At 55.3% G+C, this 14,364-nt stretch overlaps 1 protein-coding gene across 1 annotated transcript in view; it reads right to left on the reverse strand.

The window, feature by feature from the left end:
* Window positions 1-3,310, reverse strand: part of LOC139276840 (E3 ubiquitin-protein ligase RNF123) — a 413,881-nt gene extending 410,571 nt beyond the window's left edge. Inside the window, exon 1 of the mRNA XM_070894838.1 lies at window positions 3,112-3,310. The gene's annotated coding sequence lies outside the window, so the exon portion shown is untranslated. The remainder of the gene's footprint in view (window positions 1-3,111) is intronic.
* Window positions 3,311-14,364: the final 11,054 nt, after the last annotated feature.

A 14,364-nucleotide genomic window follows, 5' to 3' on the forward strand; every position in this document is an offset into this window, starting at 1 on the left:
GGGGGAGGGGGGGGTGAAGAGATTCCCCAGTCCGGGGGAGGGGGGGTGAAGAGATTCCCCAGTCCGAGGGAGTGGGGAGATTCCCCAGTCCGGGGGGGGGGGGGATTCCCCAGTCCGGGGGAGGGGGGGGAGATTCCCCAGTCCGGGGGAGGGGGGGTGAAGAGATTCCCCAGTCCGGGGGAGTGGGGAGATTCCCCAGTCCGAGGGAGGGTGGGGAGATTCCCCAATCCGGGGGCGGCGTGGGGAGATTCTCCAGTCCGGGGGAGGGAGGGGAGAGATTCCCCAGTCCGGGGGAGGGAGGGGAGAGATTCCCCAGTCCGGGGGAGGGAGGGGAGAGATTCCCGAGTCTGGGGGGGGGGGGGGGGGGGGGGGGTGATTCCCCAGTCCAGGAAGGGGGGGGGGGGGGAGGTTCCGGGGGAGGGGGGAGATTTCCCAGTCCGGGGGAGGGGGGGGGGGGGGAGATTCCCCAGTCCAGGGGAGCGGGAGAGATTCCCCAGTTCGGGGGGTGATTCCCCAGTCCGGGGGGAGGGGAGAAAGAGAGATTCCCCAGTCCGGGGGAGTGGGGGGAAAAGAGATTCCCCAGTCCGGGGGAGGGGGGGAAAGAGATTCCCCAGTCCGGGGGAGGGGGGGGGGGGGGAAAGAGATTCCCCAGTCCGGGGGAGGGGGGGGGAAGAGATTCCCCAGTCCGGGGGAGGGGGGGGGGGGGGGGAAGAGATTCCCCAGTCCGGGGGAGGGGGGGGGGGGGGGAAGAGATTCCCCAGTCCGGGGGAGGGGGGGGGGGGGGAAGAGATTCCCCAGTCCGGGGGAGGGGGGGGGGGGGGGGGAAGAGATTCCCCAGTCCGGGGAGGGGGGGGGAAAGAGATTCCCCAGTCCGGGGGAGGGGGGAAGAGATTCCCCAGTCCGGGGGAGGGGGGGGGGGGGAGAAAGAGATTCCCCAGTCCGGGGGAGGGGGGGGGGGGGAAGAGATTCCTCAGTCCGGGGGAGGGGGGGGAAGAGATTCCCCAGTCCGGGGGAGGGGGGGGGGGGAAGAGATTCCCCAGTCCGGGGGAGGGGGGGGGGGGGGAAGAGATTCCCCAGTCCGGGGGAGGGGGGGAAGAGATTCCCCAGTCCGGGGGAGGGGGGGGAAGAGATTCCCCAGTCCGGGGGAGGAAGAGATTCCCCAGTCCGGGGGAGGGGGGGGAAGAGATTCCCCAGTCCGGGGGAGGGGGGTTTGGGGAGATTCCCCAGTCCGGGGGAAGGGGGGGGGGGGGGGAGATTCCCCAGTCCGGGGGAGGGGGGGTGAAGAGATTCCCCAGTCCGGGGGAGGGGGGGTGAAGAGATTCCTCAGTCCGGGGAGGGGGGGGGGAAGAGATTCCCCAGTCCGGGGGAGGGGGGGGGAAGAGATTCCCCAGTCCGGGGGAGGGGGGGGGGAAGAGATTCCCCAGTCCGGGGGAAGGGGGGGGGGAAGAGATTCCCCAGTCCGGGGGAGGGGGGGAAGAGATTCCCCAGTCCGGGGGGAGGGGGGGGGAAGAGATTCCCCAGTCCGGGGGAGGGGGGGGGGAAGAGATTCCCCAGTCCGGGGGAGGGGGGGGGGAAGAGATTCCCCAGTCCGGGGGAGGGGGGGGGGGAAGAGATTCCCCAGTCCGGGGGAGGGGGGGGGAAGAGATTCCCCAGTCCGGGGGAGGGGGGGGGGAAGAGATTCCCCAGTCCGGGGGAGGGGGGGGGGAAGAGATTCCCCAGTCCGGGGGAGGGGGGGGGGGGGGAAGAGATTCCCCAGTCCGGGGGAGAGGGGGGAGAGATTCCCCAGTCCGGGGGGGGGGGGGAAGAGATTCCCCAGTCCGGGGGAGGGGGGGAAGAGATTCCCCAGTCCGGGGGAGGGGGGGAAGAGATTCCCCAGTCCGGGGGAGGGGGGGGAAGAGATTCCCAGTCCGGGGAGGGGGGGGAGAGATTCCCCAGTCCGGGGGAGGGGGGGGGGGGGGAAGAGATTCCCAGTCCGGGGGAGGGGGGGGGGGGGAAGAGATTCCCCAGTCCGGGGGAGGGGGGGGGGGGGGGGAAGAGATTCCCCAGTCCGGGGGAGGGGGGGGGAAGAGATTCCCCAGTCCGGGGGAGGGGGGGGAAGAGATTCCCCAGTCCGGGGGAGGGGGGGGGGGGAAAGAGATTCCCCAGTCCGGGGGAGGGGGGGGGGGGGAAAGAGATTCCCCAGTCCGGGGGAGGGGGGGGGGGGGAAGAGATTCCCCAGTCCGGGGGAGGGGAAAGAGATTCCCCAGTCCGGGGGAGGGGGGGGGGGGAAAGAGATTCCCCAGTCCGGGGGAGGGGGGGGAAGTGATTCCCCAGTCCGGGGGATGGGGGGGGGGGGGGATGGGGAAGAGATTCCCCAGTCCGGGGGAGGGGGGGGGGGGGGGAGAAGAGATTCCCCAGTCCGGGGAGGGGGGGGGGGGTGGGGGAGAAGAGATTCCCCAGTCCGGGGGAGGGGGGGGGGGGAGATTCCCCAGTCCAGGGGAGCGGGGAAAGAGATTCCCCAGTCCGGGGAGGGGGGGGGGAAGAGATTCCCAGTCCGGGGGAGGGGGGGGGGGAAAGAGATTCCCCAGTCCGGGGGAGGGGGGGGGGAAAGAGATTCCCCAGTCCGGGGGAGGGGGGGGGGGAAAGAGGTTCCCCAGTCCGGGGGAGGGGGGGGGGGGAAGAGATTCCCCAGTCCGGGGGGAGGGGGGGGGGGGGGGAAGAGATTCCCCAGTCCGAGGGAGGCGGGGGGGGGGGGAAGAGATTCCCAGTCCGGGGGGGGGGGGGGGGGGAAAGAGATTCCCCAGTCCAGGGGAGGAAGAGATTCCCCAGTCCGGGGGAGGAAGAGATTCCCCAGTCCGGGGGAGGGGGAGGGGGGGGAAAGAGATTCCCCAGTCCGGGGGAGTGGGGGGGGGGGGGGGGAGAGAAAGAGAGATTCCCCAGTCCGGGGGAGGGGGGGTGGGGAGATTCCCCAGTCCGGGGGAGGGCGGGTGTGATTTCCCCAGTCCAGGGGGGGGGGGGGGGTGGAAGAGAGATTCCCCAGTCCGGAGGGTCTATGAGTGGGTGGCCGCTCCCGCCCTGCCCTGCTCTGCTCTGCTCTGACTCCCTGTCCAGGAGCCTCACTCATTCACCCACCGGCTCAGTGTCTCCAGTCCCGGCCGCCCGCTCTGTCCCGCCCTGTCCCGGGCTGTATGGGTGTCAGTGTCGCGGCCGCCGCCGCTCCCAGTGCTGCTGGCCCCGTTTCCCGGGTAACGCGCTCTCCCCTCACGGCCACCTCACAGCCCCGGCACCGCCGCCATCTTGCTCTACGGGGGCCGCGCGGACCGCGATTTCAAAACGCCGCTGGAGAACCGACACCCATGCGCGCCCGGCTGAGGGGGCGGAGTCTCAGTGCGTGCGCCGGGCCTATCGGCAGGGGGCGCTGCAGCTGGGAGCCAATCCTCACCCTCTGACCCTCCAGGAATGGCCAATCCCCAGCCACTGACCCTCCAGGAATGGCCAATCCTCATCCACTGACCCTCCAGGAATGGCCAATACCCACCCACTGACCCTCCGGAAATGGCCAATCCCCATCCACTGACCTTCCAGGAATGGCCAATCTCCACCCACTGACCCTCCGGAAATGGCCAATCCTCACCCACTGACCCTCCAGGAATGGCCAATCCCCACCCACTGACTCTCCGGGAATGGCCAATCCCCACCCACTCATGGACCATCCAAGAAAGAACACTTTCCCTACCCAGTAAGGGGCTGTACATCAGGGGTTGGAAATCGGATGGGGGGTAAGTTGGGACAGGGTGTAAGTCGAGCTGCCGTTTCCGTCTTTCGGCAAAGACCAATTTATCCCCAGCCTGTTTTTTGAACGGGGAACTTCACACCCTGTGTCACCTAGTCAATGGTTCTGTCACTGAGGAGCCACTGTATCCTCTGACGTGAGTCCCACACATCGGGAAATCGCTGTGCCTTGGTCAGGGCAATTATCAGCGAATTGGTCACAGAGCCACTGGTCAATTACAGGTCAGAGGTTTTGGATCTTTTCCCCTGTGGTTCCTATTTCTATTTGCGAGAGTTGTTCTCTGAAATTTGGAAATGACTGGCTTACTTTCTTGGATCTGTTATTTTTAGTGAGACAGAAATGTGCGCGTTTGACCGAGTGTCACCTGAAGTGTGACAGGCTGCAGGTTGAATAATTTATTCATTGTCTTGGAGAATTGTCGTACTCAGTTGCCATCTAGTGGCTCTGGGCAGTGACTGCGTCTAATCAAGAGGAAGAAAATGAGAGAGATCTCTAATAACTGTTGAAAGATTGAACAGTAGAATTTCTGCAGGATGTCTCCCGATTTTGTTAACGCTTGGCGATGCTGCAGGGGGCGGGAGCGATTATTGCATCTGGGGCGGTAACGGGGCGCTGCACACCGGATGACGTCACGATCCACGGGGCACAAGAGAGGGTAAGTATTAGCGCCAACGCAAAACCGCCAGGGAAGTTCGCAGGCGTCGGTGAATTCGCCGCGCACGGTCGGTAACCACTTAGCTCCCTGTTACCGCCCACTGCAGGTGCTAACAGGAGGCTCAAAGCAGCTGAAATTCCCCCCCTTCCTCTCTCCCCCTGCCCCGTAGTCATGTCATCTCTGGGGAGAGGCAAAGAAACAGAAAAAACCCAGGGCCAATAAGGGAAAAAATACCCTGGGAAATTCCTCTCTGACCCCCTCAGACACTGGAAACCAGTCCAGGAGATCACACGGACCAAGTGTTGTCTATAAAGGCACTTACCCTCTGTATGATGCAATGTTTGGTCCAGTCAGGAACCGGTCCGGCTCCCTCTTTAAGGCAGTCAGCACCAGCCGGCAGCATATTCCAGAGGCTCAATGTCAAGGGGAGATAGAAAGGCAATGGGGGGGCGGGGCGGTCGGGTGGGGAGGCGGTCGGGATACTTTGCAGTCGTGGGAACACTTCTGGCTCCTTCAGCAATGCTTTAATATAAACTGTGACATATGGAATGGATTCCTTATCGAGGAGCCCACAGTACAACCTGAAGGATCAAACCTTCCTCGCAAACAGTGGACAACCATCAACTGCCTCAGAACCGGTCACGTTTGATGCTGCCACCTTCTCCATAGGTGGAAGAATTAAGCATCCCCCATCATGCGACTGTGGAGCTCCTAATCAGACCCTGGAGCACATCATTGAGCACTGCCCTCAGAGGGAATTCACAGGCAGCCTACGAGATATCCATGCTGTTACACCGGAAGCTTTGGCCTGGATATCCAACTTGGATATTGACGTTTGATTTGCTTTGCTACTGCTGTACGGAAGAAGAAGAATATAAACTTACCTTTCGGTAGAGGTCATTGCTTATGCTGCAGTGACCTCTTAAGAACCCCGAGCAGAGCAGCCCCGATTCCTGCTTGCACTGCGATATCAAATTTAGCAGAGGAGGCCTCATACAGGCTCAGGCCCCTCTTTTACACAGGTAAGGGGCTTAACGCCTGTTTCAGGTGTATATTAAAAACATTGCCGAAGAAACATAGAAACATAGAAATTAGGTGCAGGAGTAGGCCATTCGGCCCTTCGAGCCTGCACCACCATTCAATAAGGTCATGGCTGATCATTCACCTCAGTACCCCTTTCCTGCTTTCTCTCCATACCCCCTGATCCCTTTAGCCGTAAGGGCCACATCTAACTCGCTCTTGAATATATCCAACGGACTGACATCAACAACTCCCTGCGGTAGAGAATTCCACAGGTTAACAACACTCTTGAGTGAAGAAGTTTCTCCTCATCTCGGTCCTAAATGGCTTACCCCTTATCCTTAGACTGTGACCCCTGGTTCTGGACTTCCCCAACATCGGAAACATTCTTCCTGCATCTAACCTTTCCAGTTCCGTCAGAATTTTCTATGTTTCTATGAGATCCCCCCTCATCCTTCTAAACTCCAGTGAATACAGGCCCAGTTGATCCAGTCTCTCCTCATATGTCAGTCCTGCCATCCCAGGAATTAGTCTGGTGAACCTTCGCTGCACTCACTCAATAACAAGAACATCCCTCCTCAGATTAGGAGACCAAAACTGAGACCAAAACAAATACAGTGGTGCAAATGAACTGCAGCAAATCTGGAGATCAGGTTCTGTGGCCCATTGCTTTCAAGGGCACAACTATCAAGCTTTATTTTGGAAGAACAAAATCACATTTAAATCAGATTCAAATCCTAATTATCTCCATATCGCAGGAACACAGTCTCATTCCTCACATTGCTTCGATGCTCCAGGATCGTGCTGCTGCCTCTACAACCCTTCTCCCCTCTCGCTTTCTCAGTATGTGGGCATCGCTGGTAAGGCCAGCATTTATTGCCCATCCCCAATTGCCCTCGAGAAGGTGGTGGTGAGCCGCCTTCTTGAACCGCTGCAGTCCGTGTGGTGAAGGTACTTCCACGGTGCTGTGAGGGAGGGAGTACCAGGATTTTGACCCAGCGACGATGAAGGAACGGCCGATATATTTCCAAGTCAGGATGGTGTGTGACTTGGAAGGGAGGTGGTGGTGTTCCCATGCACCTGCTGCCCTTGTCCTTAGTGGTAAAGGTCGCGGGTTTGGGAGGTGCTGTTGAAGAAACCTTGGCGAGTCGCTGCAGTGTATCTTGTCGATGGTACACACTGCAGCCACGGTGCGCCGGTGGTGGATGGAGTGAATGTTGAAGGTGGTGGATGGGGTGCCAATCAAACGGCTGCTTTGTCCTGGATGGTGTCGAGCTTCTTGAGTGTTGTTAGAGCTGCACTCATCCAGGCAAGTGGAGAGTATTCCATCACACTCCTGAGTTGTGCCTTATAGATGGTGAAAAGGCTTTGGGGAGTCAGGAGGTGAGACACTCACCGCCTCTGACCTGCTCAAGTAGCCACAGCATTTATATGGTTCATTCAGTTGCTGGGATCTCATGCTCTCTCTATTGGCTGGGCTCCCGCGCTCTCTATTGGCTGGGCTCCCGCGCTCTCTATTGGCTGGGCTCCCGCTCTCTCTATTGGCTGGGATCCCATGCTCTCTCTATTGGCTGGGCTCCCGCTCTCTCTATTGGCTGGTATGCCGCGCTCCCTGCCTACCTTACACATCACCTTAGAGGTGCACCTCCAGAGATGTATTAGAAATAAAGTGAAACTGAAAATAACTCCAGCACCCAGGCAGAACTGGGGGTGATGTTGGGGGTTGGGTCAGGGAGTGGGGAGTGGGAGAGGTCTATCTATCGCTGCAGCGTCTGTGTTTGGTGAGAATGATGCAAGGAATTCCAAAGCTCCCCTTGTTCTCAGTTAGTGGATCTGACTCAGGCCCGGGGGTAGCCCAAGACCGCTGTGCAGTGACCCCTACTGCCCAGTGACCCTCGCTGCCCAGTGACCCCCGCCAGAAATGCATAGGTGCAGTTATCAGACTATGCTGTCATGCCTCCCTCCACAGTCGAAGCCAGAAGTGTTCCCGTGACTATCAGGCCAGGCGTCGTTCAGGTCATTGGCACAAGATCCAATTTCAGAACCCAGTTACACCAAGACAAACAACACAACTTCAAAAATCTCGCTGTGCAACTCAGGGTCTCCCTGGAGATGGAGCACGCGGTGTCCACCGGTACGCTCGCAGCCTTCCGCGAGAGGTGGGCGCCGGAGGGACTGGAGTGCATCATCACCCTTGGCAACCAAATTTTAATTTGATCAAATAATGTAAAAAGTTTAATTGGTTTAATTTGTCGGTTTTAGTGTCCCTTTTATAGTTTTCACTAAAATAGTTAGAGAGCTGTTAAGTTGTGAGTGGCTTAGCCAGTCACGTGATGTTCACAAGGATCAATAAAACCCCAGCCAGTTGGGTTCGGGGGATCCACAATGAGGCAGGTGGTTGTGAGCCTGGTGGATGAACTGGTAATGTGTAGTGTGATTGTTAAACCTTTGCTAATAAACAAACTAGTTCTTAATAGCAATGTGTTGCTATGAATTCTTAAGCAAAGAACCCATGAAGTAAATGCAACCACTGTCTGCGCTGGAGGACCAAGTGCTGTAGATTATTGGACGCCTGGTAGTGAACGTCGTGGCCACCGGAGACGTTGACCCCCTTGTGGGCAACAATGGTATGTACATCCCAACTCCTTCTTCTCACATCCCCCTCACCCCACAAGCGTTTCACATTTTCCAGCTAATCATGCCGAATGCATTCGTTTCGCCCTGCCTGCCCACCTTCCCTCACCTTAACCCCACTCTTGTGCCTTTATGCTTTCAGATAATCAGCAAGCAGCTGAGCAGCCTGTCCCTCAAAGGAGGAGAAACAGTGCACCTCTCACCCGCAGACACTAGCTCAGATATTGGCAACATGCATGCTTTAGAGGATAGTATAGTAGTGCGATCTGCACAGGGTGAGGCACCGAGGACAAGTGGGCTGCATCAAGGCCAGGGGGAAAGGGTAGCTTGAGGACCAGTTAGCTAGTATGCGAATTCTGCTGCACAGGACTCGGTTGAGGACCTCGATGGGGAGGCCTTTAGAAGAAGGGTGATGTGTATACACACAGAGATGAGAGGTGCAATGACAAGGGCGCCCGAGAGTCTCTCAGCAATGATAAGGAGAGTGGAGGAGTGCGCCTCCAACATTGCACAGAGCTCTGCGCACACCATGGAGCTCGTCATTCCCAGTCTGCAAAGGATGGTGGACTCCGAGAGAGATGGTGACGACCCAGACCTGATTCTGCGTGTGATGGGCAATCTGGCAGCTTCCATTGCAGCACAGGCGGAAGCCATGCCCTTGAAGACCAGGCCCTCAAATCTACTACCAAACTCATGGTCTACAGGGCTGTAGTAATAACCGCCCACCTGTATGGATCTGAGGCATGGACGATATATAGAAGGCACCTCAAGTCGCTGGAGATATATCACCAACGATGTCTCCGCAAGATCCTGCAAATCCCCTGGGAGGACAGGCGCACCAACATCTGTGTCCTCGCCCAGGCTAACATCCCCAGTATTGAAGCACTGACCACACTCGGTCAGCTTCGCTGGGCAGGCCACATAGTTCGCATGCCAGACACGAGACTCCCAAAGCAAATGCTTTATGCGGAGCTCCTTCATGGTAAACGAGCCAAAGGAGGACAGCGGAAACATTATAAGGACACCCTCAAAGCCTTCCTGGTAAAATGCGACATCAGCACTGACACCTGGGAGACCCTGGCCGCAGACCGCCTGAGGTGGAGAAAGTCCATCCGGGAGGGCGCTGAGCACCTAGAGTCTCAATGCAAAGAGCATGAAGAGGCCAAGCGCAAGCAGCGGAAGGAGCGCACGGCAAACCAGCCCCACTGAACCCTTCCTTCGACGAATGTCTGTCCCACTTGTAACAGGGTCTGTGGTTCTCGTATCGGACTGTTCAGCCACCAGAGAACTCACTTTGGGAGTGGAAGCAAGTCTTCCTCGATTCCGAGGGACTGCCTATGATGATGATGAGTGCTGTAATGCAGACAATGCTTTGTGGCATCGAGTCTCACACTGCTCTCATGCAATCTCAGCTGGATGCCACGCAAGCTCTGACTGCTGCCATCGTGGCTGGGTCTACCACCGTCCACCGGGGCTTTCACAGTGTCGCAGCAGGCCAGCAATCTGTGCTCCAACAGGTTGCTAGGGATGCTGAGGTGCTGCCCCGGGGAGTGGCAGTGGGTCAGTGGGTCAGTGGAGCAGGAATCCCGCTGTCCCCTCTCAGGATAACAGCATTCCTGCTCCCCCCACTGCCACTCCGCCATTGCCCTTGTCACTGGCCCTCACCCAGCCAGCCCACACTGCCGCTGCTCAGCCTGAGGTGGTGCAGTCTGCAGCCGGTGAAACTTTTTAGTACCAAATATAATTGCCAAAACCTCTTTCTCAATCTGGGCATAATTTTGTTCACTTTTGTTGAGCGTATGCGATGCAAAGGCAACTGTTTTTTCCTGCCCATCATTCAGAACATTGCTGATCACTGCTCCCACATCATACTCTGAGGCATCACATGCTACTATTTCTCATCTATATGCTTCCCCTTGGTGGCATCATCCAAAAACACAGCGTCAGTTTCCACATGTACGACACCCAGCTCTATCTCACCACCACTTCTCTCGACCCCTCCGCGATCTCTAAATTGTCAGACTGCTTGTTCGACATCCAGTGCTGGCTGAGCAGAAATTTTCTCCAATTAAATATTGGGAAGACCGAAGTCATTATCTTTGGTCCCCGCAACAAACTCTGTTCCTAGCCACGGATTCCATCCCTCTCCCTAGCATCTGTCTGAGGCTGGACCACACTGCTCGCAACCTAGTGCTTCCACCCTGAAATGAGCTTCTGGGCACATATCCCCGGCATAACTAAAACCGTCTATTTCCACATCTGTAACATTGCCCGCCTCCGCCCCTGCCTCAGCCCGACATCCAAAACTCGGCAGCTCGTGTCCTAACCCGCACCAAGTCTTGTTCACCCATCACCCCTGTGCTCGCTGACCTATATTGGCTCCCTGTTAAGCAACGCCTCGATTTCAAAAGTCTCATCCTTGTTTACAAATGCCTCCATGGACTGGCCGTTCCCTATTTCTGTAATCTCCTCCAGCCCCACAACGCCCCCCCCGCACGAGATATCTGCACTCCTCAAATTCTGCCCTCGAGTATCCCTGATTATAATCGCTCAACCATCAGTGGCCGTGCCTTCAGCTGCCTGGGCCACAAGCTCTGGAACTCCCTGCCTAAACCTCTCCGTCTCTTTACCTCTTTCTTCCTTTAAGACGCTCCTTAAAACCTACCTCTTTGACCAAGCTTTCTGTCAACTGCCATAATTTCTTCTTATGTGCCACAGTTATTTGTTTTGTCTTAAAACACTGCTGTGAAGCGCCTTGGGACATTTTACTACATTAAGGATGCTATATAAATGCAAGTTGTTGGTGTTGTAGTCTTGGTTCACGAGTCAGATTATAATGGACGAGAAGAGCAGTTCTGCTCAAGCATCGCTTACATGTGTCATATTCATTCTGTTGTTCCTTGTTCCATGTCCAAAGCACCCCTTTCTTCAATAAATAATGGAGTAGTGCGAGAACTGTTGTTAGCTCAGGAAGAAAACGAGCATTATATTGGCCCATGCCTAAAAAGGATCGTAATTCAGTAACATTTTTTGGCTCCGGAGCCATCATGATGTCCTGCACTTTCCCTTAACTGGTTGGAGACCATTTTCATCTCCCCACAATCCCAGATAAACCACCTTGCACTGTATCAATACACATTTACTCTTCTTCAGCTTCAGATTGTGGTCATTGAACTGTCTGAATACTTCTAAGATTTCCACGATTTCCCTCTCTGTGCCGGTGGCTATCAACACATCCTCTTGATTGCATAATCAATGATTTATTCCCTGTAAGATCTGATTCATGGTAGCCTAAAATATCTTTGGTGAGGACTTCATACCATAGGGCAACTTAGTGTATGAATATAAACCTGTGTGTGTTGACTGTCAGATACTGCTGACTATCCTAGTCAATGTGGAGTTGAGCATAGGCGTGGGAGAGATCTAGTTTTGTGAAGACTTAGGACCTGTATGCAGAACTGGTGGGAGCCAAAGATAATCGGTAAAAGTTACTGTTCATCAGAACTGCTCGATTCAGGGTAATTTTATAATCCACACAGAGCCATTTTGTCTGCCTTTGCAACTACAACTAACCAGTCACTCCTATCAGTCTTCACTAAAACTCTGCTTTTCTCCAACTTATCAAGCTCTCGCTCAACCTGCGATTTTAATGAATATGGTACCGGCCTTAGTCTACCGACCTAATCCGAATATGTGCATTGTACCCCTTGATGCCCTCGTATGAGCCCTCAAACATATTAGCATATTTCTCCAGCAGAGTATCAAGCCGAGATTGAACCATTTCTGTACTAGACGCTGTACCAATCCAAACGATGCACTCTTAGCCAATCTTTGTCCATAAGTGTCGGCTGATTGACGTATTTGGCTATAATATGTTGCTTGTTGCCCTGGTATTGTATTATACTCCATTTATCCAAGCGTCTGCTGTTTTTCCCCTGAATATGTTTTCAGCTCTGCTGGGCTCGCTTTTAGTGGTATGCCCCTGAAATTCTTATAATACACATCTTGACTCATTATTGAGCAATCAGCCACTGTATGTATTGTCATTATAATCCATCGATTTATTCATCGGTACTAACGTTCTGAAATCCTGACATAAGGAATGTATTGCCTTGCCCTTCACTGCATATACACCAAAACCTACACTGTTCTAATTGTTTTCCACCCAGTGAAGTCTTTGATTATCGTTGGGCCTGCCCTTGGATTTACATGCGGCTGCAATATGTCCCCTTACTTGGCACCGGTAGCATCTTGCCCACTTGAACCAACACTGTTATTTGGCATGGTTGCCATTACACCTATTCTCCTTGGTTTCATAACTCTCCCTCCGACTCGGGCTCACCCTCTTCTGCATTTCTACAGCCTGTGAACTGCTACTACTGCCGGTAATGGGTGAAATTCCTTAATATTTTTCTCTGCCATCTCCATGCAGGTGGCTATCTTGCAAGCTTTCTCGAGAGAGAGAGAGAGAGATCATCCATACCTAGCCATTTTGATTTGATACTATTGTGTTCCTAACACAGATGAGACTGCACACAGGGAGACACTTATTAAGACACTCCAGAGTGAGGAAGAGGCCTTCAGGGCCGGCTTATATACAATGCTCCCAAGAGATGCTGGGATCCTTTGGGACTTCAGGGGATGCGTTCCCTGGTGGCGGAACATGGGAGTGCATGCTTTACAGATACACAACATCACTCTCCCCCAAATGTCAAAGTGAAAACTATTTACAAGGTGAGGCGGTCGGGAACCTTTCTTTCCCTGGTGGACCGTCTCGGTACAAATGTCTGTTCTGGTGTGTTGGCTGTGCCCTCGCTGGGCTGATGTGTTGTTGGCCCTGCAGGGCTGCTGGGTGACCCTGGCCTTGCTGGGCCGTTGGGCGTGATGGGTTCGATTTCCTGGTCCGGCGTGGTGTCGTTGATCCTTTGGGTGTGTGTTGTGGGCTCAAAAAAGGTGGTCTCTGCTGTGGGTTGTTCAGGGCAGTCTGTGAACCGCAGCCTCGTTTGGTCCAGGTGCTTTCTGCAAATTTGACCATTGTTTAGTTTGACTACAAATACCCGACTCCCTTCCTTAGCTGTCACCGTGCCCGCGATCCACTTGGGACCATGTCTATAGTTTAGCACATACACAGGGTCATTCAAATCAATTTCCCGTGACACAGTGGCGCGACCATCGTTTACATTTTGTTGCTGCCACCTGCTCTTTACCTGATCATGTAGGTTGGGGTGAACCAGCGAGAGTCTGGTTTTTAGTGTCCTTTTCATGAGTAGCTCAGCCGGGGGCACCCTTGTGAGCGAGTGGGGTCTGGTGCGGTAGCTGAGCAGTGCTCGGGACAGGCGGGTTTGGAGTGAGCCTTCTGTGACTCGTTTAAGCCTCTGTTTGATTGTTTCTATTGCCCGCTCTGCCTGCCCATTGGAGGCTGGTTTAAACGGGGCCGAGGTGACCTGTTTGATCCCGTTTTGGTCATGAATTCTTTAAATTCGGCACTGGTGAAACATGGCCCGTTGTCACTGACCAGTATGTCAGGCAGGCTGTGGGTGGCAAACATGGCCCTCAGGCTTTCAATGGTGGTGGTGGCAGTGCTTCCCGACATTATTTCACATTCAATCCATTTTGAAAAAGCATCCACCACTACCAGGAACATTTTACCGAGAAACGGGCCCGCATAGTCGACATGGATCCTCGACCATGGTCTGGAGGGCCAGGACCACAAACTTAGTGGTGCCTCTGTGGGCGTGTTGCTCAACTGAGCACATACGCTGCATTGCCGTACACATGACTCTAAGTCAGAGTCGATATCGGGCCACCACACGTGGGATCTGGCTCTCGCTTTCATCATTACTATATCGGTGTGTGCTGTGGAGATCTGAGATGAACGTCTCCCTGCCCTTTTTGGGTAGCACTACATGGTTACCCCACAACAGGCAGTCTGCCTGAATGGACAGCTCATCCTTTCGCCGCTGGAACAGCTTGATTAGCTCTTGCATTTCAACGGGGATGCTGGCCCAGCTCCCATGCAGTACACAGTTTTTTACTAGGGACAGCAGAGGATCTTGGCTGGTCCAAGTCCTGACCTGGTGGGCCGTGACAGGTGATTTATCATTTTTAAACGCTTCCATGACCATCAACAAGTCTGCGTGCTGCGCCATCATCAACAAGTTTGCAGGCTGCGCCATTTCCACTGCCGTGGTGGGCAATGGTAGTCGACTGAGAGCATCGGCACAGTTCTCGGTGCCTGGCCTGTGGTGGATGGTATAGTTATACGCTGATAGTGCGAGTGCCC

The sequence above is a fragment of the Pristiophorus japonicus genome, chromosome 12, assembly GCF_044704955.1.
Source record: "Pristiophorus japonicus isolate sPriJap1 chromosome 12, sPriJap1.hap1, whole genome shotgun sequence".
NCBI lineage: Eukaryota > Metazoa > Chordata > Chondrichthyes > Pristiophoridae > Pristiophorus > Pristiophorus japonicus.